Below are 26,369 nucleotides of genomic sequence, written 5' to 3'. Positions count from 1 at the left end.
AACTGCCAGACTGACTTCCAGAGTGGCTGAACCATTATACAGTCCCACCAACAATGAAAACGAGTTCCAATTTCTCCACATCCTCTCCAGCGTTTGTAGTTTCCTGTTTGTTTAATGGCAGCCATTCTAATTGGTGTGAGATGGTATCTCATTGTGGTCTTAATTTGCATCTCTCTAATAGCTAGTGAAGCTGAACATTTTTTCATGTGTTTCTTGGCCATTTGTATTTCCTCTTCAGAGAGCTATCTTTTCAAATCTTTTGCCCATTTTATAATTGGGCTGTCTGTACTATCGTCATTGAGTTGTAGGATTTCTTTATATATGCAAGATATCAGTCTTTTGTCAGATACATGCTTTCCAAAAATTTTTTCCCATTGAGTTGGCTGCCTCTTTACCTTTTTGAGAAATTCCTTTGAGGTGCAGAAACTTCTAAGCTTGAGGAGTTCCCATTTATCTATTTTTGTTGTTGTTGTTGCTTCTACTTTGGGTGTAAAGTCTAGGAAGTGGCCGCCTAATACAAGGTCTTGAAGATGTTAACCTACATTATCTTCTAGGAGTTTTATGATACTGTCTTTTATATTGAGATCTTTGATCCACTTTGAGTTAATTTTTGTGTAGGGTGTCAGGTAGGGGTCCTCTTTCATTCTCGTGGATATGGATATCCAACTCTTCCAGCCCCATTTGTTGAAAAGACTGTTATGACCCAGTTCAGTGACTTTGGGGGCCTTATCAAAGATCAGTCAGCCATAGATCTGGGGGTCTATCTCTGAATTCTCAATTCATTTCCATAGATCAATATGTTTATCTTTGTGCCAGTACCATGATGTTTTGACAACTGTGACTTTATAATAAGCTTCAAAGTCAGGGAGTGTAAGTCCTCCCACTTCGTTTCTCTTTTTTAGAGTGTCTTTAGCAATTCGAGGCATCTTCCCTTTCCAAATAAATTTGATTACTAGCTTTTCCAAGTCTGCAAAGTAGGTTTTTGGAATTTTGATTGGGATTGCATTGAATCTATACATGAGTTTGGGTAGAATTGACATCTTAATGACATTTAGCCTTCCTATCCATGTACATGGAATATTTTTCCATCTTTTAAGATTCCCTTCTATTTCTTTTACTAGAGTTATGCAGTTTTCTTTGTATAGGTCTTTTACATCTTTGGTTAAGTTTATTAATATGTACTTGATTTTTTTAGTTGCTATTGAAAATAGTGTCTTTTTCTTGAGTGTCTTTTCAGTTTGTTCATTTCTAGCACATAGAAACATTACTGACTTATGTGCATTAATCTTGTATCCCGCTACTTTGCTAAATTTGTTTATTAGCTCTAGTAGCTGTATCATCAATTTCTCAGGGTTTTCCAGGTATAAGATCATATCATCTGCAAACAATGACAGTTTTACTTCTTCCTTTCCAATTTGGATGCCTTTTATTTCTTTGTCTTGCCGGATTGCCCTGTCTAGCACTTCCAGCACAATGTTGAATAATAGTGGTGATCGCGGGCAACCTTGTCTTGTTCCTGATCTTAGACGGAAGGGTTGCAGTCTCTCACCATTGAGTACTATGCTGGTTGTGGGTTTTTCATATATGCTCTTTATCATGTTGAGGAAGTTTCCTTCAATTCCTACCTTTTGAAGTGTTTTTATCAAAAAGGGATGTTGGATTTTGTCAAATGCTTTTTCAGCATCTATTGAGATGATCATTTGATTTTTCCCTTTTGATTTGTTAATGTGTTGTAATACATTGATTTTCTTATATTGAACCAACCTTGCATACCTGGAATGAACCTCACTTGGTCATGGTGTATGATTTTTTTAATGTGTCTTTGGATTTGATTTTCAAGTATTTTGTTGAGAATTTTTGCATCTATATTCATTAGGGAGATAGGCCTGTAGTTTTCCTTTTTTGTAGCATCTTTACTTGGTTTTGGTATTAGATTGATGTTAGCTTCATAAAATGAGTTAGATAGTGTTTTATTTTCTTTGATGTTTTGAAAGAGTTTAAGTAAGATTGGTGTCAGTTCTTTTTGGAAAGTTTGGTAGAATTCCCCTGTGAAGTCGTCTGGCCCTGGGCATTTATTTGTGGGAAGCTTTTTGATGACTGATTGGATCTCTTTGCTTGTAATTGGTTGGTTGAGGTCTTCTGTTTCTTCTCTGGTCAGTCTAGGTTGTTCATATGTTTCCAGGAAATTGTCCATTTCCTCTACATTACCCAGTTTGTTGGCATACAGTTGTTCATAGTATCCTCTTATAATTTTTTTTTAATTTTTTGGGGATCTGCAGTAATGTCACCTTTCTCATTCATTATTTTGTTTATATGGGTCTTCTCTCTTTTTGATTTTGTGAGTCTAGCTAGGGGCTTGTCAATCTTGTTGATCTTCTCAAAGAACCAACTTTTGGCGTTATTTATCCTCTCTATTGTTATTTTGTTCTCTATGTCATTTATTTTTGCTTTAATCCTTGTTATTTCTTTTCTTCTACTTGGTTTAGGATTGGTTTGCTGTTCATTTTCTAGCTTCTTCAGTTGATCCATTAGTTCTTTGATTTAAGCTCTTTCTTCCTTTTTAATATATGCGTTTAGTGCTTTAAATTTCCCCCTCAGTACCGCTTTTGCTGCGTCCCATAGGTTTTGGTATGTTGTGTTCTCATTTTCGTTCATCTCTATATATTTAACAATTTCTCTTGCTATTTCTTCTTTAACCCACTGATTGTTTAGCAGCGTGTTGTTTAACCTCCAGGTATTTGTGAATTTTCTAAATCTCTGATGGTTATTGACTTGTTATTGTATTCCACTGTGGTCAGAGAATGTGCTTTGAATAATTTCAACTTTTTTAAAATTTATTGAGGCTTGTTTTATGTCCCAGTATATAATCTATTCTGGAGAAAGTTCCGTGAGCACTAGAGAAGAATGTGTATCCTGGTGATTTGGGATGTAATGTTCTCTATACGTCTGTTAAATCCAGTTCATTTATCAGATTGTTTAGGTTTTCAGTTTCCTTATTGGTCTTCTGTCTGGTTGATCTATCTATAGGAGAGAGTGATGTGTTGAAGTCTCCCACAATTATTGTGGAAACATCAATTGCTTCCTTCAGTTTTGCCAGTGTTTCTCTCATGTATTTTGTCACACCTTGATTGGGTGCATAAACATTTACGATTTTTATTTCTTCTTGTTCACTTGCCCCTTTTATTAGTATGTTATGGCCTTCTTTGTCTCTCATAACATCCTTGCATTTAAAGTCTATTTTAACTGATATTAATTTGCTACTCCTGCTTTCTTTTGGTTGTAGCTTCCATGAAATATTTTTTCCATCCTTTCACTTTCAATTTCTTTGTGTCCCTGTGTCTAAGATGAGTCTCTTGTATGCAACATATTGATGGTTCATTTCTTTTTATCCATTCTGTGAATCTATATCTTTTAAGTGGGGAGTTTAATCCATTTACATTCAACGTTATAATTGTGAAGGCATTTCTTGAATCAACCATCTTATCCATTGGTTTATGTTTGTCATATGTATTTTTTCCCTCTCTCTATTAATGTCCTTTAACATACCCGTACTGAATCTCTTTAGTACTGAACCTTTTTCCATGTCTCTCTCTCCTTTCTTTGTTTCTCTGTTGGTAGGGCTCCCTGTAGTATCTCCAGTAGGGCAGGTCTCTTGTTAGCAAATTCTCTCAGCATTTGTTTGTCTGTGAAACATTTAAGCTGTCCCTCAAATTTGAAGGAGAGCTTTGCTGGGTAAAGAATTCTTGGTTAGCAATTTTTGTCTCTCAGAATTTTAAATATGTCATGCCACTGCCTTCTTGCCTCCATTGTGGCTGCTGAGTAGTCACTACTTAGTCTTATGCTGTTTCCTTTGTATGTGGTGAATTGCTTTTCTCTTGCTGCTTTCAGAACTTGCTATTTCTCTTCTGTATTTGACAGTGTGATCCGAATATGTCTCAGAGTGGTTTTATTTGAATTTATTCTATTTGGAGTTAGCTGGGCATTTATGATTTGTCTTTTTATGGTGTTTAGAACGTTTGGGAAGTTTTCCCCAACAATTTCTTTGAATACTCTTTCTAGACCTTTACCCTTCTCTTCCCCTTCTGGAAAACCAATGAGTCTTTTATTTGTACTTTTTATATTATCTATCATATCCCTGAGGTCCATTTTGATTTTTTCAATTTTTTCCCCATTATTTTTTTTTCTTTCATTTTCCATTCTGTCATCTTCCACATCACTGATTCATTGTTCAACTTCCTCTAGTCTCGTGCTATGAGTATCCAGAATCTTTTTAATTTGGTCAACAGTTTATTTAATTTCCATAAGATCTTCTATTTTTTTATTTACTCTTACAATTTCTTCTTTATGCTCTTCTAGGGTCTTCTTCATGTCCTTTATATCCTGTGCCATGCTCTTCTTCATGTCCTTTATATCCTGTGCCATGGTCTCATTGTTCGTCTTTAGTTCTTTGATTAATTGCTCCAAGTACTGTGTCTCCTCTGATCTTTTGAGTTGGTGCTTGGGCTTGGGTTATCCATATCGTCTGTTTTTTTCATATGCTTTAAAATGTTCTGTTGTTTTTGGCTTCTTGGCATTTGCTTAACTTGATAGGGTTCTTTTTGGATTTGTAGACTGATTAAAACCCTTATCTCTTGTTGTTCAGATTTACAGCTTCATGGAGTACACTTTCTCTAACTAACCAGCAGGTGGCATCTGTGAGCCACCTATTCCCTTCAAGCCAGTTGTCCCCCACTTTGTCTTTGTGGTGAGTGGTGGTGTGAGTCTTGAGAGGTCCAATTGGTATACCAAGGTTGCGTGTGTAGCTGGTGTTGCCTGCCCTGTATATGGGGTATGTGTCTGGGTGGTCAGGGAGTGGGGGGGCTCTAACCATCAATTCTCCCTGGTGTTCCTGGAGATTTAAAGCTGCTGCAATAGTCTAATCCTTCAGTTCAGTCCTGCCACAGTTTGTCTCTGCTGCTGACCCACAAGTCCTTGTATTGGCATATGGCCCCTGAGACTTGCGAGTGGGTCCCTCTTCCAGGCCGTGCACCCCCAGGTCCTCTGTTGAAGGATGGCTGTACTATGTCACAGGTGAGTGCTGTCCCCCGCAGGGCAGTTCTGGGCTGCAGGGCTGTGTAGGGAGGTTCCCAGTCTGCTAAATGGATGGCTGAATGGGGTGTGTTAATTCACACTGCTCTGCCTTCCCAACTCTGGGACAACCAGTTGAGGGTGCAGGGAAGGCTAATTTTCATGCCCGATTTTGTGGTGTGTGTGTGTGTGTGTGATATTGGAAGCACTTCCTGTCACACTGGGTTGTCTGGGGAAGCTCTGGGCTGTGAGGCTAGTGATGGGCAGGAGTGTTCCCTGTCCACCAGGAAGATGGCTGTGAGAGGACACCCCCCTTTTCTTGGGTAGTTGTGGTGTTTAGTGAATTTTCTCAACCACTGTAATTATTGCCTTGTGTCTCAGAGCTCTCTTAGTTCTGCTCTTGTCTTGACTTGCCCAAATTGCAAGTCTTTGAGGCTTTCTGTATTGGGCTTCTTAGAGTAATTGTTTTAGAAAAAGAGAAAGAGATAACCAAAAAAAAAAAAAAAAAAAAAAAAAAGGAAAGGCCCACCTTGCAGATCTAATGGGTTATTGAAATGCTAAGAGACAAGGCAATTAGGGCCATTAAGGAATGGTCCAGGGGGCCATTGCAATCTTCTGGATCTGCATAAGAGCCTGACTCTGCCTGAGCTCTGCCCTTCCCCATTCTATGTTCACCAGAACTCCAAAAAGCCTCTGCTTTTATTTTTGGGTTTTTCTTGCTGTTTTTGCTATCCCTATTTCCTCTCCACTGGCTGGCTTCTCCCGGGTTCTCTGTGTCTGGTCTCAGTGTATCTATAATTGAAGTTTGGATCAGTAGAATGAGTTTCCGATAAGAGCCGCAACTGCAGTTCTCCCTTCTTGTTCCCAGAGCTGACGGCCCCTCCTCCCATGGAACTGAGCCTGGCAGGGAGGGGCACGGATCCCCTGGCCAAGAATCCTTATAGATTTCACTGACCTCAGCAGCTCCACATGATCATGAGTGTTGTATGAAGTATGCCCAAAGTCAAATTGCTCTGTGGTGCCCCGTCCATGCAGTTCCTGGCTTTCTACCTACTACCCTGGAGGAGTAACTAAAATGTACACCTCACTACTCTGTCATCTTGCCCCACCTCTATATAGTTTTAAAAGCTTTTATAATGAAAAAAAAAACTATAATTAGAGAAGCTGTAGGTTTACAGAAAAATCATGCATAAAATACAGAGTTCCCACATACTACCCTATTAACACCTGGCATTAGTGTGATATATTTGTTGCAATTGATAAAAGAAATTTTTATATTTGTACTATTATGTATAGCCATGGTTTACATTAGGGTTCACTGTGTTGCACAGTCCTTTGGGTATTTGTTTTTTTTTTTGGTTATATTAACATGTACACAACTTAAAAGTTCCCTTTTTAACCACATTCAAATATGGTATTTGGTGCTATTGATTACATTCACAGTGTTGTGCTATCATTACTACCATCCATTACTAAAACTTTTTCATCAACCCAAACAGAAATTCTCTAACAAGTAAACATTAACTCCCTATTCCCTACCACAACTCTGGCTCCTGGTAACTTATATTCTAGTTTCTAACTATGACTTTGCTTATTCTAATTATTTCATATAAGTGATATCATACAATATCTGTCCTTTTGTGTCTGGCTTATTTCACTCAACATGATGTCCGCAAGGTTTCTCCATTTGTCACATTTATTAGAACTTCATTCCTTTTTATGGCTGAATAATATTCCATTGTATATGTACACCTTTTTTTTTTAATCCATTCATTGGCTGATGGACAACTGGGTTTCTTCCAACTTCTGGAAATTGTGAAAAATGCTGCTGTGAACATGGTGTGAAAATATCTGTTCTTGTACCTTCTTTGTACTCTTTTGGGTATTTACCTAGAAGAGGGATTGCTGAATCATATGGTAATTCTATAGTTAACTGTCTGGGTAACTGCTGAACTGTCTTCCACAGCACTGCACCATTTTACATCTCCACCAAAAATGAATGAATGTTCCTGTTTTTCCACTTCCTCTACAACACCTACAATTTACTGGGTTTTCTTATTTTGTTTATTTTTGTTTTTTTGATTTTTTGTTTGTTTGTTTTAATATAGGAACCATTCTAGTAGGTGTGAAATGATATCTTATTGTGGCTTTGATTTGCATTTCTATAAGGGCTAAATATGTTGAACATCTTGCGCTTTTTGGCCATTTGTATATGTTCTTTGGAGACATGTCTATGGAAGTCTTTTACCCATTTTTTTCTTAATTGGAGAAGTTGTGAGTTTACAAAACAATCATGTAAAATACAAGGTTCCTGTACATCACCCCAACACCACCACCTTGCATTTGTTACTACTGATGGAGGCACTTTTTAAAATAATTCTATTTTTTAACAGTACCTTTGTTACAATTGATGAAGATTTATTAAAATAGTTCTATCATCCATTATTTGCATTAGGTGTATTTTTCCCATATACTACTCTCTTATCACCACCTTGTGTTAGTGTCATTCATTTCTTATAACCTATGAAAGAAAATTCTTATATTTGTGCTATTTACTATATATTGTGTTATTAACTATAGGGTTTATTGTGTGTAGTTCTATGCTTTATCTTCTAATTTTTATGCTAGTAATAAGTACATCTTAAAGTTTCCTCTTTTAACCACATTCACTTATATAGTTCAGTGCTGTGGATTACACTCACAATAATGTCTACCATCATCACCATCTTTTTCCAAATCTTTACCATCAGCCTAAATAGAATTTCTGTACAAGGTAAGCATCAAGTGCCCATTCTCTAATTCCAGTCTATCTCCTTAGTAATTTATATTTTAGATTCTAACTCTATGAGCTTTCTTATAGTTAGTTCATAATGGTGAGATCAGGCAATATGTCCTTTTGTGTCTGGCTTATTTCACTCAGCATAATGTCCTCAAGGTCCATCCATGTTGTCACATGTATCAGGACTTCCTTCCTTTTTACAGCTGAATAGTATTCCAAATATATACTGTATTTTGTTTATCCATTCACTGGTTGATGGACACTTGGGTTGCTCTCATCTTTTGGCATTTGTGAATAATGCCACTATGAACATTGATGTACAAATGTCTGTTTGAGTTCCTGCTTTCAGTTCTTCTGGGTAGATACCTAGTAATGGAATTGCCAGGTTGTAAGGCAGCTCTACACTTAGGAACTGCAAAACTGTCTTCCACAGTGGCTGTACCATTTTACATTCCCACCAGCAATGAATGAGTGTTCCTATTTGTCCACATGCTCTCCAACACTTGTAGTTTTCTGTTTTTTTAATAGTGGCCATTCTAGTAGGTATGAAATGATATCCCATTTTGGTTTTGATTTGCATTGCCCTAATAGCTAGTGATGTTGAGCATCTTTTCATATGCTTTTCAGCCATTTGTATTTCCTCTTTGGAAAAATAGCTATACAAGTCTTTTGCCCATTTTTTAATTGGTTGCTTGCATTTTTATCATTGAGTTGTCAAATTTCTTTATATATCCTGGATAGTTAAAAACCTTATCAGATAGTGTTTTCCAAATATTTTCTCCCATTGAGTAGGTTGCCTTTGAAGCACAAAAAAATTTAATTTTGAGGAAATCCCATTTATCTATTTTTTCTTTTGTTGCTTGTGCTTTGGGTGTGAAGTCTAAGAAACCACTGCCTACCAAAAAATCTTGAAGATGCTTCCTTGCATTTTCTTCTAGGAGTCTCATGGTCCTGGTTCTTACATTTAGGACTTTGATCCATTTTGAGTTATCTTGTGTGTGGTGTGAGATAGGGGTCTTCTTTCATTCTTTTCATGTGGATATCCAGTACTCCCAGCACCATTTGTTGAAGAGACTATTCTTTCCCACTTGATTGGACTTGGCAGCCTTTTCAAATACCAATTGGCCAAACATATGAGGGTCTATTTCTGAACTCTCAACTTGATTCCATTGATCAAAAAATCTATCTTTATGTACCATGCTGTTTTGACCACTGTAGCTTTTTAATATGCTTTAAAGTCAGAAGTGTGAGTCCTCCCATTTCATTCTTCTCTTTCAAAATGTTTTTGGCTCTTCAAGGCCCCTTACTCTTCCATATAAATTTGATAATCAGCTTTTCCATTTCTGCAAAGTAGGCTGTTGGAATTTTGATTTGGATTGCATTGAATCTGTAAATCAGTTTGGGTAAATTGACATCTTAACAATAATTAGTCTTCCGATTCATGAACACAGAATGTCCTTTTATTTATTTAGGTCTTCTTTGATTTTGTTCAGCAATGTTGAGTAGTTTTCTGTGTACAAGTCTTTTACATTCTTGACTAAATTTATTCCTAGATATTTAATTATTTTAGTTGCTATTGTGAATGGAATTTTCTTCTTGATTTCTTTCTCACATTGCTTATTATAGTATATAGAAGCATTACTGATTTTTGTGTATTGATCTTGTTCCCCAACACTTTGCTCTGGTAGCTTAGTTATAGATTTTTCAGGACATTGTATATATAGGATCATGTCATCTGCAATTAGTGAAAGTTTTACTTCTTTCTTTCCAATTCTTTTTCTGGCCTAACTGCTCTAGCTAGAACTTCTAGCACAATATTTGAATAACAGTGGTGATAGTGGACATCCTTGTCTTGTTCCAAATCTTAGAAAGCCTTCAGTCTTTCACCATTGAGTATAATGTTAGCTGTGTGTTTTTTGTTTATGCCCTTTATCATGTCGAGGAAGTTTCCTTTTAATCCTATTTTTCTAAGTGTTTTTATCAGGAAGATGTGCTGGATTTTGTCAAATGCCTTTTCTGCATCAATCAAGATGATCACGTGGTTTTTCCCCTTCAGTTTGTTACTGTGGTGTATTACATTAATTGATTTTCTTGTGTTGAACCACTCTTGCATACCTGGGATAAAATCCACTTGATCCTGATATCTAATTATTTTAACATGCTGTTGGGATTCAATTTGCAAGTATTTTCTTGAAGATTTTTGCATCTGTATTCATTAGAGAAATTGGTCTGTAATTTTCTTCTCTTGCAGTATCTTTATCTGGCTTTGGTATTAGGGTGATGTTGGTCTCATAGAATGAGTTAGGTAGTGTCCCTTCTCTTCAATTCTCTTGAAGAGTTTGAGCAGGATTGGAATTAATTCTTTTTGGAATGATTGGTAGAATTCACCTGTGAAGCCATCTGTTCCTGGGCTTTTCTTTGTTGGGATGTATTGATGACTGATTCATTCTCTTTACTTGTAATTGGTCTGTTGAAGTCTTCTATTTCTTCTAGAGTCAGTGCTATTGTCTGCTAAATCCTTGAGCTATTTTCACAGAAATAGCTCATCTGTTTCTAGGAATTTGTCCACTTCATCTAAGTTGTCTAGTTTGTTAGCATACAGTTGTTCATAGTATCCTCTTATGATCCTTTTTTTATTTCTATAGGGTCAGTAGTAATGTCCCTCTTCTTATTTTTTATTTTATTTGCATCTTCTTTCTGTTTTTCTTGGTCAGTCTAGCTGTGAGTTTGCCAATTTTATTGATCTTCTCAAAGAACCCACTTTTGGTTTTATTATTTTTCTCTATTGTTTTTTGGTTCTCAATTTGATTTATTTCTTCTGTAATCTTTGTTGTTTGTTTCCTTCTGTTGCTTTGGGATTAGCTTGCTGTTCTTTCTCTAGTTCCTCCAGGTGTGCAGTTAGGTCTTTGATTTTAGCTCTTTCTTACTTTTTAATGTATGCATTCAGGGCTATAAATTTATCTGTCAGCACTGCTTTCTCTGTATCCCATATGTTTAGACATGTTGTGTTCTCATTTTCATTCATCTTAAGATAAATACTGATTTCTCTTGAAATATATTCTTTGACCCACTGATTGTTTAAGAGTGTGTTGTTAACTTCCATATATTTGTGAATTTTCCAGTTCTCTGCCTGTTATTTATTTCCAAGTTCATTCCCTTATGGTCAGAGAAAGTGCTTTGTATAATTTCAATCTTTTTAAATTTATTGAGACTTGTTTTCTGACCCAACATGTGATCTATCCTGGAGAATGATCCATAAGCACTTGAGAAAAATGTGTTTTCTTTTATCTCCTTGAGCATATTGAGGATCATTTTAAAAATATTTTTGTCCAGTAAGTCCAAAGCATGTTATTTTTCATTTTCTATATTGTACCTTGTTATAGAAAAATAATGAACTAAAAACAAAACAACCTGCCTCTACTGCTATTATTATATCAGGATACATATAGGAGATCTGCTCTGATGGAGGAATAGCTTTTTAAAAAATTGATTTATAGCTCATGTAGTTGATTTATAGCTCATATAGTTCATTTTATTCCTGGCCATCCTGTAACTAATTCTTGCTGATTTCACACCTCCAGATTAAGACTCCCTTCCCACTTTCCTACCAATGCAATCACATTATGATTGTCTTCTTTGATTTTCAACAATCCTGTTTTGTCTGTCACTATCAGTTTCCCTTTTATCATGACTCCAGAACTCCCCACATCTGTTGATTGCCCTATGGTTAGTCTTGTTTGAATATGTTCCCCTCCAGAAAGTAGGTTAAAACTGCTCAAGGTAATAGTTACAAAAATTTGAATAAAAGACAGTTTTTATCTCCACATATTTTGGGGTGGTGATTAATGATCTGAATCTGATGCATTGTACTTACTTTAGTTAAGCATTTCAGAATTTCAAGGAAGACAAATGTCCAGGTTGTGTTTGGTTATAGGGTTTCAATGCAGAGAAGTGAGGAGGCTTAGGTCCCAGTACTTACAAGATAAGGTCTTCAGCTGTTCAACAGGGTGTGGAGAACAACATTCAGAATTTGACTTTCTCTCAAGTGACTCCTTTTATGTTTCCTAAGAGGAAAGCTGACTTGGTCAATATGGTGTTGCCTTATTAAGTAAAAGTTCATGCCAAATAACCTCCAGTGCATTTGACTGTGTAGTTAGTCATTGTGTGGATTTCTGTATGAGCAACTTATCCACCACAGTGATAAAGAATGCTCTTTTCATTCTTGATTTTGGTGGGTCAGTCTTCGTTGAAACTCCTGGACATGGATCATCAGTATGGGTCTCTGAAGCTCTTATAGCGTTGCTCTCTGAGCTGGTATCCACCCAAGCCAGGAATAGACTACAGTTCAGTTAATAAGAATGAGACAGTCCTTGATTGTATGTCTAATCCATGGCTTGCATTTTCTTTACCACCCAAACAGCTCTGCCATGAAGTCTTATTTCTCCAACTTCCTCTGCTTCTTGCACAACTTCTTTTCCTCATACAATTCTACTTTGTTCCTGAGGTTCTGTAGAATTCGATGAAACTTCCAAGCCCAAGGGCTTAAATCTGGGCATTCCTCTCTCTTTTGTTCAGTTCCTTTTCCACGATGGCATTGAGGATATCACCACATACTTTTAATATTTAGTAATTATTGTTATGATATGAACTAAAATTGCTGGCTTTTAAAATGTCCATGAGGTCTATGGTTTTTAGGAATACAGCACTCCTGTTTTGCCACTGTAAGTTTTAATTAAGTGATAAGTATTAGGAGAATAGAATTTAAGAAAAACATTCAGAAAGAATTTAAAAAGTAGTTCCAGAGTTGACCATCTTACTATATTCATATCTAGGCCTATCTTCTCTCCATGCAGTTATTTACAATACTTGGGGTGCAGCTTATAAGCCTGGCACCAAAGAGGTCAATTTTTCCACTCTCTCTCCCAGAAAAGATCAGGAAGTGCAATAAAGTTCATGAACATTTAAGCTCGAACTTTAGAAAACTCAAAACAACCCAAACCCTCAAACATTCAGTTTGGTTTGAATCTTGGACAAAGGTTTGCTATGCAGTTAGTGGAGTTATTCCAGTTTTGGGGCTGTAGTAACTTCATTTCAGGGCTAATGATGGGGAAATTATGAAACCATAACTTGGATCTTATTTTAACAAAACCAAGAAACAAAAACACTTACTGGGGAATCTGCATGGGAAAGGGGGCCTACCTAACCCCAACTGCTGTTATTTTACTGTGGCAGCTCCTCTTACTATAGGAATTATGAAACTGTTATTTCCAATTCCTTCGGAGAGCTGACTTTTGAAAGCAATTGAGTTGCCTGCATCCAATTTATAAGCCTCCTGATGTGCACAACAGGGAAAGATCTTTCATAGGTGATTAAATCCAACAGCATTAAGGCCTGTCATATTGATCTCCCTCATGGTCAAGTTTCATTTCAAAAGTCATCTCAGGAGAACAACTTTAGCTTTTTACCTAGTTGACTTCTGAAACAAATTTTCCACTTCAGAGAGCCTGATAATTTTAGACCCTATGCTCCTTGGATACTATTTATTTGTTCCAGGGATAAGAGTTCAATTTAATGACTGTTTGTTGCATGGTTTCATTGTATCTGGCACAGGAGAATATATTCCAGGCAGGGATATGGTATGTAGAAAAAAAAATGTGTTTTCCTTTAAGATCTTATAAACCAGTCCACGAAGAACAATAAAAACAGAACAAAAACAAATATGAAATGAATTTATTTGGAAATTATTTAGAAAAATTCGGTTGATTTCTAAACATATCCAGTGGAGTATTTCACCTCATTTGTAGTTGATCACATATCAAGCACTGCAGAGAAAAATAAGGTTGATACTTAGGCTTTGCAGATGTGAATGACAGTCTCAAGGAGCAGAGAATCATCAAAATTCTGAAGTACATAATATCAAGGGACCTTGGAAAGATTTGGTGGCTCAGAGCACCCAGAGATACTGAGAGTGTAATAAAGTACACATTTTCTTATTTAGGTAGAGACCTCGATTTGCCTAAACCAATGGAAGTGACATAGCTATCAAGGTTCCAGTTAGCAAGTAGCATAACTCTTCCCCCATACTATCCATATTCTTATCAGACTGACTGGTTCTCTTCATTGTGAATATATTTAGACATTGATTTCATTTGGATTATATGAAGACTTCACCATCCTTTTTAGTGATTATTTCTATTATTACATGGAGTCGTGTTACTGTGAAATTTGAGCTAATTCACATGGAAGTGATATGATTCAAGCCAATGAAATGTGGATAATGATATTTGTTGTAACTTGAATTTTTCTTTTTCATTTCTTTTAAAATTAAGTATCATTTAAACATCTCATATTAATAACACCAACACCTAGTTCCTTTCCTACTTTATGTTTCTAATTTAGAACTACAGGAAGCAAAAATCTGTTTCTTGGACATAAATGAATCTAGTTATCTTTTCAATATTTGGAGATTTCCTAGAACTATTTTAGGAACTAATAATGATGCAATAATGATGACCACTTAACAATGGAATTATAGGCATACAGCATTCCTTGGTAACTTGGAATTTTACATTTTGATTCCAAATTTTTATGCAAACTATTAACGGATGGTCTATAAATACTCTGGGTAGGGTACTGTGCTGAAGGAGATAACCAACGGTTGATGAGATGAAATAAACCTGAGTGTCAGATGACTATGCAGTAGGGCCGGTCAGTTCTAAACAAGGACGTATCATTTCCAGATGAGGATTGTCAGAGGATTCATTGAAGGATGTGAGATTTGTATTGTTTGTTGAAGAGTATTAGAATTTGGAGAAGAGTGAGCAGGTTGTTTCAGATGTGAAGAACTGATGCATCATAAACTGGAGAATGCAAAATATATACTGGGGATAGTGCGAAGATCTTTTGCTTGGTTTAAACATATAGATAATGTAGTAGAGTTGTAAGTAAAGTAGGGTAGTGAGGAAGTTGAGGCAGCAGGTATATACAACCCCTTTAAGTAACTTAACTTGGAAAGCAAGGAAAAAAAAAAAAAAAGAACAGTAAGTAGCAAGGTGAGTCCCAGGCTCTCTTTTCTCACTCCATATGCTCTTCTTCTATATGAGAGATTAAATCTCTCATATAGAATTTCCATTAACGTGCTAATAACTTCCAGATTTATATCTTGAATCTAGACCTTGCTCCCTAACTCTAGACCCATGTATCAACAACTCTACTTTGATATCAAATTGGCACCTCAACTTCGATATCTAAAATGAAACTCATAGTCTCTCTCCCTCCACCAAGTACAAAAAAAAAAACACAAATAAGCATAAATAAATGACAACCAGGTCTTCCTCCAGAATTCTCTATTTCAGTAAATGACATGACATACTACCCAGTTGTTCATGCTTGAAACCTTAGTATCATCTTTGATACCTCCCATGTCTTCTTTCTATCATCACGTCAATTACCAAATCTGTGAACACACTTCTCTCCATATCCACCATCCACAGTTTAAGCCATTGGCACCTCTAATATCACTACCTGGACTAAGCCAGTAACATTTCAAGTGGTCCCTGTGAATCTGTTCTTGCCCTCCAAAGCAGCTAGGGTGATCCTTTAAATACAAAAATCCAATCACTGTCACCAGCTTCTACTCCCTCTCCCAGACTGTTTAACACTTTCCAGTGGTATCTTGTTTCTTTTAAGACACTGTCTACTTCTCCAGCTGCATTTCAAACCACTCCCTCTGTTCACTGAGTCCATACATACAGGCTTATACTCAGTTGAACGTGCCACTCTGGCTCAAAGTTTAAATGCCACTTCCTCGGTTAAGCCTTCCCTGACTATCTCCAAGCCCTACTACTCTATTTTTATAACATTTATAACTACAGAAGAATGATTCATGTTTTTCTAATATACCTCTTCCACTAGACTCTAAGTTCCATGAGCACAAGGATTGTCTTTTTTTCATTATTACATCACCAGCATCTAGCCCAGTGCCCAGACCATAGTGAGGATAAAGGGAAGTATTTTGTTTGATTGATTGTTGAGTAAAAGACTGGGAGATCTGCACGTTGTCAAAAACAAGAGAGAATGGTTCTATAAAAGGAATGAATATTCTATAAAAAGATTTTAGAAGTTGGAGGAGCAAGGCACTGAGACCAGGGATATAGGCCATAGATATTTTTATGGCATCTAAGTAAAATGTCAAGTGTCTAAATCTCCATTATAAACCAGGTTACCAATTTATCTTATAGTGGGTGTTATAATTAGGTCAACCCGATGCTCATGATCTCTAGTTGTCATTTTCTTCACCTGTAGTAAGTATACACGAAGCATAATTATAATATGAAGAATGAAGTTCAGCACACTATGTGATTCCTCTTCACAAAAGGGATACAGCCAACTCAGGAATGAGTGGGTTTCTGGACTGACAATCTCTCATCATTTTGATAACCTTTCCTCTAGATATATTATAATCATTTATTTTATTTTTGTCTGACCTTACATTCTACCTGAATCAATACTGCCTCTTAAAGATATGTACATATACATGATCTTATCTATTACATGTTGCTTTTATCAGTCACACTTCTCAGAAATATGGAATTATTTGCTGATTCCTGAATATAAGGTGATCATGTTTCTTGGTTGGCCCTAGTTGGTCTAAATTTACAAATTTTGTCCTGTTGTAATTATTAGTAGTTCTTTATCTCTCTGTGCTGGTTTGAATGTATTATGTCCCCCGGAAAAGGCCATATTCTTTGATAATCTTGTGTGGGCAGACGTATCAGTGTTGATTAGATTGTAATTCTTTGAGTGTTTCCATGGAGATGTGCCCCATCCAACTGTGGGTGATTACTCTGATTGGATAATTTCCATGGAGGTGTTACCCCACCCATTCAGGGTGGTTCTAAATTAAATCACTGGAGCCATATAAATGAGCTGACAAACAGGGAACTCAGTGCAGCTGAGAGTGAGATTTTGAAGAGGAGCTACAGCCAAGAGGGACACTTTGAAGAATGCACAGAAGCTGAGCGAGTAGCTGCAGATGAGAGACAGTTTGAAGATGGCTGTTGAAAGCAGACTCTTGCTCCAGAGAAGCTAAGAGAGGACAAACACCCCAAGAGCAACTGAGAGTGACATTTTGAAGAGGAGCTGTGGCCTAGAGGGGAATGTCCTGGGAGAAAGCCATTTTGAAACCAGAACTTGGAGCAGATGCCAGCTACATGCCTTGTCAGCTAACAGAGGTTTTCCGGACACCATTGGCCATCCTCCAGTGAAGGTACCTGATTGCTGATGTGTTACCTTGTACACTTATGGCCTTAAGACTGTAACTCTGTAACCTAATAAACCCCGTTTAAAAAAGCCAATCCAATTCTGGTGTTTTGCATTCCAGCAGCATTAGCAAACTAGAACACTCTCTCAAGTCTCAGTTTGGGTAATAAATTATATGGTCACCCAGTTGTTATGAGAAAAAATATATGAAGCTTTTGTATGCAGTAAAGTGCAAAAGAAAAGATGTTCTTTTTTTCCCCCAAGCATTAATTTAACAAACATTGATTGAATGCTGATTATTTATCAGGCCTTTTGCCATGGTCTGGGCATTCAAAGATCATTGGCCTGCCTCTCCCTTTGAAGCACTCGATAGACTAGAAGAGACATCCTTATAAAGTTCCATGACAGAGATATGAACAAAGTGGCATTATGAAAACAACTTTGTTATAATTGAGCAACTAACTGTATGGAGTAGTCAAGGAAAGCAATAAGAAATTGCAAATGAGCTGGCCTTAAGGGTTTGTAGGTGAGGAATAGTATCAGGATGGACTGGGGGTGAGGGTGGCAGAAGCTATTCCAGCTGAAGGAATATCATGTGCCAATGCATGAAGTCAGGTGTTCAGAAACGGATTGTGAGTTCGCAGTGGTTGTTCTCAGATATCAGGGCATGGCAAGTGGCTGAAGAAGCTAGAGTGTGAGAGCCACTTTGTGTTTGGCTTTTATGGAGGTTTTTAAGCAAGGCATATTGCAGTGAGCCAGGCTGTTTGTTGGATAGCTATATGGTAGAGGGGAAAGTGAACTGGAATGCACTTGAGGGACTGAGGGCAGGGAGAACAGTTCAGTCTGCTACAGTGACCTAAGAAAGGGGATAGAGAGCTGAACAAAGTCTGTGGGGCTGGAGAGAAGAGAGACCGAGATTTATTTTAGAGTAGGATCAACTCAGGTAGTGCAACATTTTAAGATGTGTCTCACTGAACAATGTTTTTGTGAGTAGGCTTATATGCAAAGCCTTTTATTTTCCCCAAGATTGAAATGTTTTTCTGTGGTATCAAACTCTGAAGAGTGTGTTATTTTTGCCATATATAAAATGTACTAGAGATAAATTTGATATTCAGTTTGTGTCCTGTTCAAACTGCATTAAAAAATTCAGCCCAATAATATTATTTTTTTGGTGTTGCTTTTTTTAAAATATAATTTTATTGAGATATATTCACACACCATATATTCAATCCACAGTGGCTCACAGTATCATCATATAGTTGTGGATTCTTTGCCACAATCAATTTTAGGATGTTTTCATTACTCCAAAATAAAGAAAAAAAATAAAAAAGAACTCCCAAACTATCCCATATCCCTTACCCCCCCCCATTATTTATACATTTTTGTCATTATTTTATTACTCATTTGCCCATACACTGGGTAAAGGGAGTGTCGGTCACAAGGTTTTCACATTCACACTGTCACACCATAAAAGCTATATAGTTATACAATAATCATCAAGAATCAAGTCTACTGGATTACAGTTCAACAGATTCAGGTATTTCCTTTTAGCTATTCTAATACACTAGAAACTAAAAAGGAATATCTATATAATGCTTAAGAATAACCTACAGAATGACCTTTCAACTCTACTTGAAATCTCTTAGCCACTGAAAGTTTATTTTGTTTCATTTCTTTTCCCCCTTTAGATCAAGAAGGCATTCTCAATCCCATGATGCTAGGGCCAGACTCATCCCTGGGAGTCATGTCCCACATTTCCAGGGAGACATACACTCCTGGGAGTCATGTCCTCTGTAGGGGGGATGGTAGTGAGTTTAATTGCAGAGTTGGCTTATAGAGGGAGGCCACATCTGAGCAACAAAAGAGGTTTCCAGGGGTGACTCTTAGGCATACTTATAAGTAGGCTTAGCTTCTCCTTTGCAGGAATAAATTTCATAAAGGCAAGCCCCAAGATAAAGGGCTTGGCTTATTAAATTGGGAGTCCCTAATGCTTGAGCAAATATCTGGGGTTCCCCAGGTGGGGAAGTTTAATACTTCCACATTTTCCCCCAATCTCTCAAAGGGACTTTGCAAATACTTTTTATTTTCTGCTCCAAATACTCTGGAATGTATTGGGGTATTACATTAATCTGTATAGAATAACAGGATTTCATTCCCTATTCTTTGTTCCATGTAATTATGTTGTTCAAATAAACTGACTGTATAGGTTAAATTAGATAGTGTGCTACAGAAAATTTAAAATGTGTACCAAATAAGCATCTCTTCCTTTGGTCTCATGCAGAAGTTGAAGTTTTAAAATACCATCAATATCTTCTTCTACCCTGTATTCTGATTTACCTTAGTCCTAACCAAGTCCATTTCATTCATATCTCTAATTGAAGTCTGTTCTCTTTTTCAGCTTCTTTAGCAGTTGCTGTATGGAATAATGCTGCCTTTCAGAGCTGCAGAACTTTATCTCTGGGTCTTGGGTGTCACTCAGATACCCAAAGTTCCAGGAAGCTACCAGGCTATACCCAAATCACTCAGCATCTCAGAATTTAGATATAACCATTAAAACTCAGGAATAACTGTGATTTCTCTAAGAGCTTACAATCTAGGAAACTTTACAATGAGCCTTATTGAACATTCTATATTCCTAAATCATCAATTTTCCACTCTCTGCCCACATTCTATCCCCTGATAACCTGTGTTCTCGAATTCAATTCTCAGCATTTACTCATTATGATTAGTTTATAATAGTGAGACCATACAATTTTTGTCCTTTTGTTTCTGGCTTCACTCAACATGATGTCCTCAAGGTTCATTCACCTAGTTGCATGCCTTACAACTTCATTCCTTCTTGCAGCTGCTCAGTATTCCATTGTATTTGTACAAGACAGTTCACCCTTCTGTTCATCAGTTGATGTACCCTTAGGCCACCTCTATCCATTGCAAGTCATGACTAATACTACCATAAACACCAATATACAAATGTTTATGTGTGTCTCTGCTTTCAGTTCTTCCAAGTATATACCTAATAATGCAGTTGTAGGATCATATGACAACCCTATACCCAGCCTCTTGTGGGACTACCACACTGCCCTCCAGAGGGGCTGCACCATTCTACCTCCCTACCTACAGTGATAGGTGTATATCTCTCTCCACATCTTCTCCAGCACTTGTATCTCTCTGTTTATTTTTTATACAGTTTTATTCACACACCATACCATCCATCCTAAGTGAACAATCAGTGGTTCCTGGTATAATCATATAATTATGCATTCACCATCACAAGCCATATAAAAACATTTCCATTTCTTCACAAATAAAGAGGAGGAAAAAAGAATTTAAAAACTAAGAATAAAAATAATAATAATAAAAAGGAGAAACAACAACAATGACAAGAATCCCATACCCCTCCCTTCAATTCCCCTTATTGACATTTAGTTTTGGTAGATTGTCTTTGTCACAATTAATAGAAGAATATTACAATGTTACTGTTAACTATAGACCCTAGTTTGCATTGATTGTATTTTTTCCATATACCATCCCATTTTCAACACCTTACAATGGTGACCACATTCATTTGTTCTCCCTCACGTACAAACTTTCTTATATTTGTACATTTAACCACCATCATTGTTCACTCTAGGTTTTGCTAAGATATATAGTCCCGGTTTTATCCTCTATCTTTCCTTCTGGTTTCATCCTACCCTTCCTCTTTCATCTGTACTTACACTCAGCTTTGTTCATTATACTTACAGTATTGTGCTACCATTACACAATATTGTGATATCCATTTCTGGACCTTTACAATCAATCCTGTTGAACATTCTGTACTCCTTCAGCATCAAATGCCCAATCTCTACCTTCTTTCTATCTCCTCATAACCTGTGTTCTCAACTCTAACTCTCGTAATTTGCTCATTATAGTTAGTTAATATTGGTGAGACCACATAGTATTTGTCCTTTTGTTTCTGACTAATTTTGTCCAACATAATGTCCTCGAAGTTCATTGATGTTGTTGCATGTGTCATGACTTTATTCTGTCTTACAGTTGCATAATATTCCATTGTATGTATATACCCCCTTTGTTTACCCACTCATCCATTGATGAACATCTCTTGGCAATTGTGAATAATGTCACTATAAATATAGGTGTGCAAATGTCTGTTCATGTCCAACTTTCAGTTCCTCTGAGTATATACCTAGTAATGGCATTGCCAGATCATATGGCAATTCTATACTTAACTTCCTGAGGAACCACCACACTGCCTTCCAGAGTGGCTGCACCATTCTATATCCCATCCAACAGTGAATAAGTGTGCCTCTTTCTCCACATCCTCTCCAGCACTTGTAATTTTCTGTTTGTTTTTTTTATAATGGCCATTCTAATAGGTGTGAGATGATATCTCATTCTAATAGGGGTGGTTTTGATATTTGCATTTCTGTAATAGCTAGTGAAGTTGAGCATCTTTTCATATGTTTTTGAGCCATATTTCCTCTTTGGAATAGTGTCTGTCCATGATTTTGCCCATTTTAAAATTGGGTTTTTGTCTTTTGTTGTTGAGTTGTAAGATCTCTTTATACATTTTGTATATTAAACCCTTATCTGATATGTGGTTTCCAAATATTGTCTCCCATTGCATAGGCTGTCTTTTTACTTTCCTGGCAAAGTCCTTTGATGTGTAAAAGTGCTCAATTTTGAGGAGATTCCATTTATCTATTTCTTCTTTCATTGCTCACACTTTGGATGTAAGGTCTAGGAAACCACCTCCTATCACAAGATCTTTCAGGTATTTCCCTACATTTTCTTCTAAAAGTTTTATGGACTTAGCACTAATGTTTAGGTCTTTGATCCATTTTGAGTTAATTTTTGTATAAGGTGTGAGATAGGGGTCCTCTTTCCTTCTTTTGGATATGGATATCCAGTTCTCCAAGAACCATTTGTTCAGGAGGCTGCTCTGTCCCTGTTGAGTTGACTTGACCACCTTATCAAAGATTAATTGTCCGTAGGTGACAGGGTCTATTTATGAACACTCAACTTGGTTCCATTGGTCAGAATATCTATCTTTATGCCAGTAGCATGCTGTTCTGACCAGTGTAGCTTTGTAATATGCTTTAAAGTCAGGAAGTGTGAGATCTCCCACTTCATTTTTCTTTCTCTAGATATTTTTAGCTATTTGGGATGCCTTGCCCTTCCAAATACAATTAATTATTGGTTTTTCTATTTCTGCAAGTAAGTTGTTCTTTTAATTGGTATTACATTGAATCTATAAATCAATTTAGGTAGTATTGACATCTTAACTATGAACATGGTTTGTCCTTCCATTTATATAGATATTCCTTGATTTCTTTTGGCATTTTTTTTTTTTTTTTTGTAGTTTCTGTGTATAGGTCTTTTATGTCCTTGGTTAAGTTTATTCCTAAATATTTTATTCTTTTGGTTGCAATTATAAATTGAAATTTTTTTCTTGTTTTCCTCCTCAGACTGCTCCTTACTAGTGTATAGAAACAATACTGATTTTTGCATGTTGATCTTATATCCTGCCACTTTGCTGTATTAATTTATTAGTTCTAATAGCTTTGCTGTAGATTTTTCAGGGTTTTCCACATAAAGGATCATGTCATCTGCAAACAGTGAAAGTTTTACTTCTTCTTTTCCAATTTTGATTCTGTTTATTTCCTTTTCTTGCCTAATTGCTCTAGCTAGAACTTCCAGCACAATGTTGAATAATAATGGTGACAGTGGGCATCTTTGTCTTGTTCATGATATTAGTGGAAAAGCTTTAAGTATCTCCCCATTGAATATGTTAGCTGTGGGTTTTTCATATATTCCCTTTATCGTGTTGAGGAAGCTTCCTTCTATTCTTATCCTTTGAAGTGTTTTCATCAAGAAAGGATGTTGAATTTTGTCAAATACATTTTATGCATCAATTGAGTTGATCGTGTGTTTTGTCCCCTTAGATTTATTGATGTGGTGTATTACATTAATTGATTTTCTTGTGTTGAACCATCCTTGCATACCTGGAATAAAACACACTTGGTTATCATGCATAATTCTTTTAACATGCTGCTGGATTTGATCTGCAAGTATTTTGGTGAGGATTTTTGCATCTATATTCATTAAAGAGATTGGTCTGTAATTTTCTTTTCTTGTAGTATCTTTGTCTGGCTTTGTTTTTAGGGTGATGTTGGCCTCAGGATGAGTTCAGTAACTTTCCCTCCTATTCAATTTTTTTTAAAGAGTTTGAGCAGGATTGGTAATAATTCTTTCTTGAATGCTTGGTAGAATTCACATGTGAAGCCATCTGGTCCTGGACTTTTCTTTTTTGGGATTTTTTGGTGACTGATTCAATCTCTTTACTTGTGATTGGCTTGTTGAAGTCTTCTAATTCTTCTCAAGTCAATGTTGGTTGTTTATGCTTTTCTAGGAAGTTGTCCATTTCATCTAAGTTGTCTAGTTTTTATTATAGTTGCTCATAATATCCTGTCATTATCTCCTTTATTCCTGTGGGATCAGTAGTTATGCCCCCCATCTCATTTCTGATTTTATTTATTTGCATTCTCTCTCTTTTATGCTTTGTCAGCCTAGCTAAGGGTCTGTCAATTTTATTGATTTTCTCAAAGAACCAACTTCTGGTTTTGTTGATTCTCTCTGTTGTTTTCATATTTTTTATTTCTGCTCTAATCGTTGCTATTTCTTTCCTTCTGTTTACTTTGGTGTTATTTTGCTGTTCTTTCTCTAGTTCCTCTAGGTGAGCAGTTAATTTCTCAATTTTTGCTCTTTCTTCTTTTTTAACATAGGCATTTAGGGCAATAAATTTCCCTCTCAGCACTGCCTTTGCTGCATCCCATAAGTTTTGTTTTGTTGTGTTCTCATTTTCATTGCTTTGAGATATTTACTAATTTTCTTGTAATTTTTCCCTTGACCCACTGGTTGTTTAAGAGTGTGTGGTTTAATCTCCATATATTTGTGAATTTTCTAGCCTTCTGCCTGTTCTTGATTTTCAGCTTCATTCCATTATGATCTGAGAAAGTGTTTCGTATAGTTGCAGTCTTTCTAAATTTATTGAAAGCTGCTTTGTGACCCAATATGTGTTCTATCTTGGAGAATGATCCATGAGCATTTGAGAAAAATGTTTATCTTGCTCTTATAGGGTGCAATGTTCTGTAAATATCTGTTAAGCATAGTTCATTTATCATATTATTCAAAATCTCTGTTTCTTTACTGATCCTGTTTCTAGATGTTCTATCCATTGCTGAGGGTGGTGTATTGAAATCTCCAATTATTATAGAGATGTCCTCTTCTCTCTTCAGTGTTGTCAGTGTTTGCCTCATATATTTTAGGACATTCTGGCTCCATGCATAAATATTAATGATTGTTCTGTCTTCTTGATGCATTGTCCTTTTTATTAATACATAGTGTCCTTCTTTGTCTCTTTTAATTGTTTTACATTTGAAGTCTAATTTGCCTGATAATAGTACAGCTACCCCTGCTCTTCTCTGGTTGTTTGCATGAAATATTTCTTTCCAACCTTTCACTTTCAACCTATTTTTATCCTTGGGTCTAAAGTGAATCTCTTGTAGACAACATATAGATGGATACTGTTTTTGTATCCATTCTACCAATCTATGTCTTTTGATTGTGGAGTTAAATCCATTAACATTTAATGTACTTATTATAAACACAGTACTTTCTTCAACCATTTTGTCTTTTGATTTTATATGCCATATCTCATTTTTTTCTCTATTTTTACCCTATCAGTTACCCTTACTGATAATCCTCATTACTATACACTCCTCCAAAGCTCTCTCTCCTATCTTTTCCTATCTGCCTGTAGTGTTCCCTTTAATATTTTTTGTATAGTGTCTTTTTTTCACAAACTCTCTCAGTGTCTATCTGTAAATATTTTAAATTCTCTCTATTTTTAAAGGATGGTTTGCTGGATACAGAAGTCTTGCAGTTTTTCTCTTTAAATATCTTGAATATATCATACTACTGCCTTCTTGCCTCCATGATTTCTGCCATTGGGTCACAAAGCAGCTCTCAATAAATTTAGAAAGACTGCAAATATACAAAATACTTTCTCAGATCATAATGGAATGAAGTTGAAAATCAAGAACAGGCAGAAGGCTGGAAAATTCACAAATATATGGAGAAATATTTCATGCAAACAACAACCAGAGAAGAGCAGGGGTAGCTGTACTATTATCAGCTCTTTGTCTTTGACATTTGACAATCTGATTAGTAAGTGTCTTGGAGTAGGTCTATTTGGATTTATTCTGTTTGGGGTATGCTTTACTTTTGGACCTGTAATTTTATGTCTTTCATAAGAGTTGGGAAATTTTCATTGATTATTTCCTCTGTCATTTTTTCTGCCCCTTTTTCCTTCTCTTCTCCTGCTGGGACACCCATGTATGTATATTTGTGCATTTCATGTTGTCATTCCATTCCCTGAGACTCTTCTCACATTTTTCCATTCTTTTCCCTGTCTGTTCTTTTGTTTGTAGGATTTCAGATGTTCTATATTCTAGTTCACTAATCCTTTCTTCTGCCTTTTCTGCTGTTGTATGTCTCCATTGTGTTTTTCTTCTCTTCTATTGTGCTTTCATTACCATGAGTTCTGCCATTTATTTTTTTTCAAGCTTTCAAATTGTTCTGTATGGACACCCTGTGTCTTCTTTATATCCTTCATTTCATTTACCACATTGTCCTTCAATTTGTTGATTTTATTTAGAAGATTTGTTTGAACATCTTTAATTAATTATTTCAACTCCTGTAACTCAGTTGAAGTCTTAGTTTCTTCCTTGATTGGGTCATATCTTCATGCTTCCTAGTATGACTTGTTCTTTTTTGCTGTCTAGGTATCTGATTTTCTTGATTAGTTTATTCTGTAGATCATTCTCTCTATTTTGCCTAGGTTTTTCATGTTGGTTGGCTTTGATCTCTATCTGTTCTTTTCTCTCTTGCTAACCAGTTGTCAGATTGGCTCTTCCTCCAGTATACCCCCAAAATCAGGTGCCCACAGTGACCTGCCTCAGGGATTGAGGTAGACAATGGGTACCACAGCAAGGACTCTGTATATGGGTAAAAAAAGTCTGCTGACTCCTAGTGGTGCTTTGTTTTTCACTAGACAGCAAGCCCTGGGTTTGCTTTAGGGCATTGTTTTAACCATTGGGTTGTCCATATTTCTCAGCCAAAACAAGGCCAGGTTCCCATACATGGGGTATAGACCAGCTCCACTGGGCCTGGGATATTGTCTGGAGAGGCTCTGAGAAGA

Source organism: Choloepus didactylus, chromosome 8, assembly GCF_015220235.1.
Source record: "Choloepus didactylus isolate mChoDid1 chromosome 8, mChoDid1.pri, whole genome shotgun sequence".
Lineage (NCBI taxonomy): Eukaryota > Metazoa > Chordata > Mammalia > Pilosa > Megalonychidae > Choloepus > Choloepus didactylus.
The sequence above is the reverse complement of the archived record's forward strand: the minus strand, read 5'-3'. Positions refer to the sequence as shown.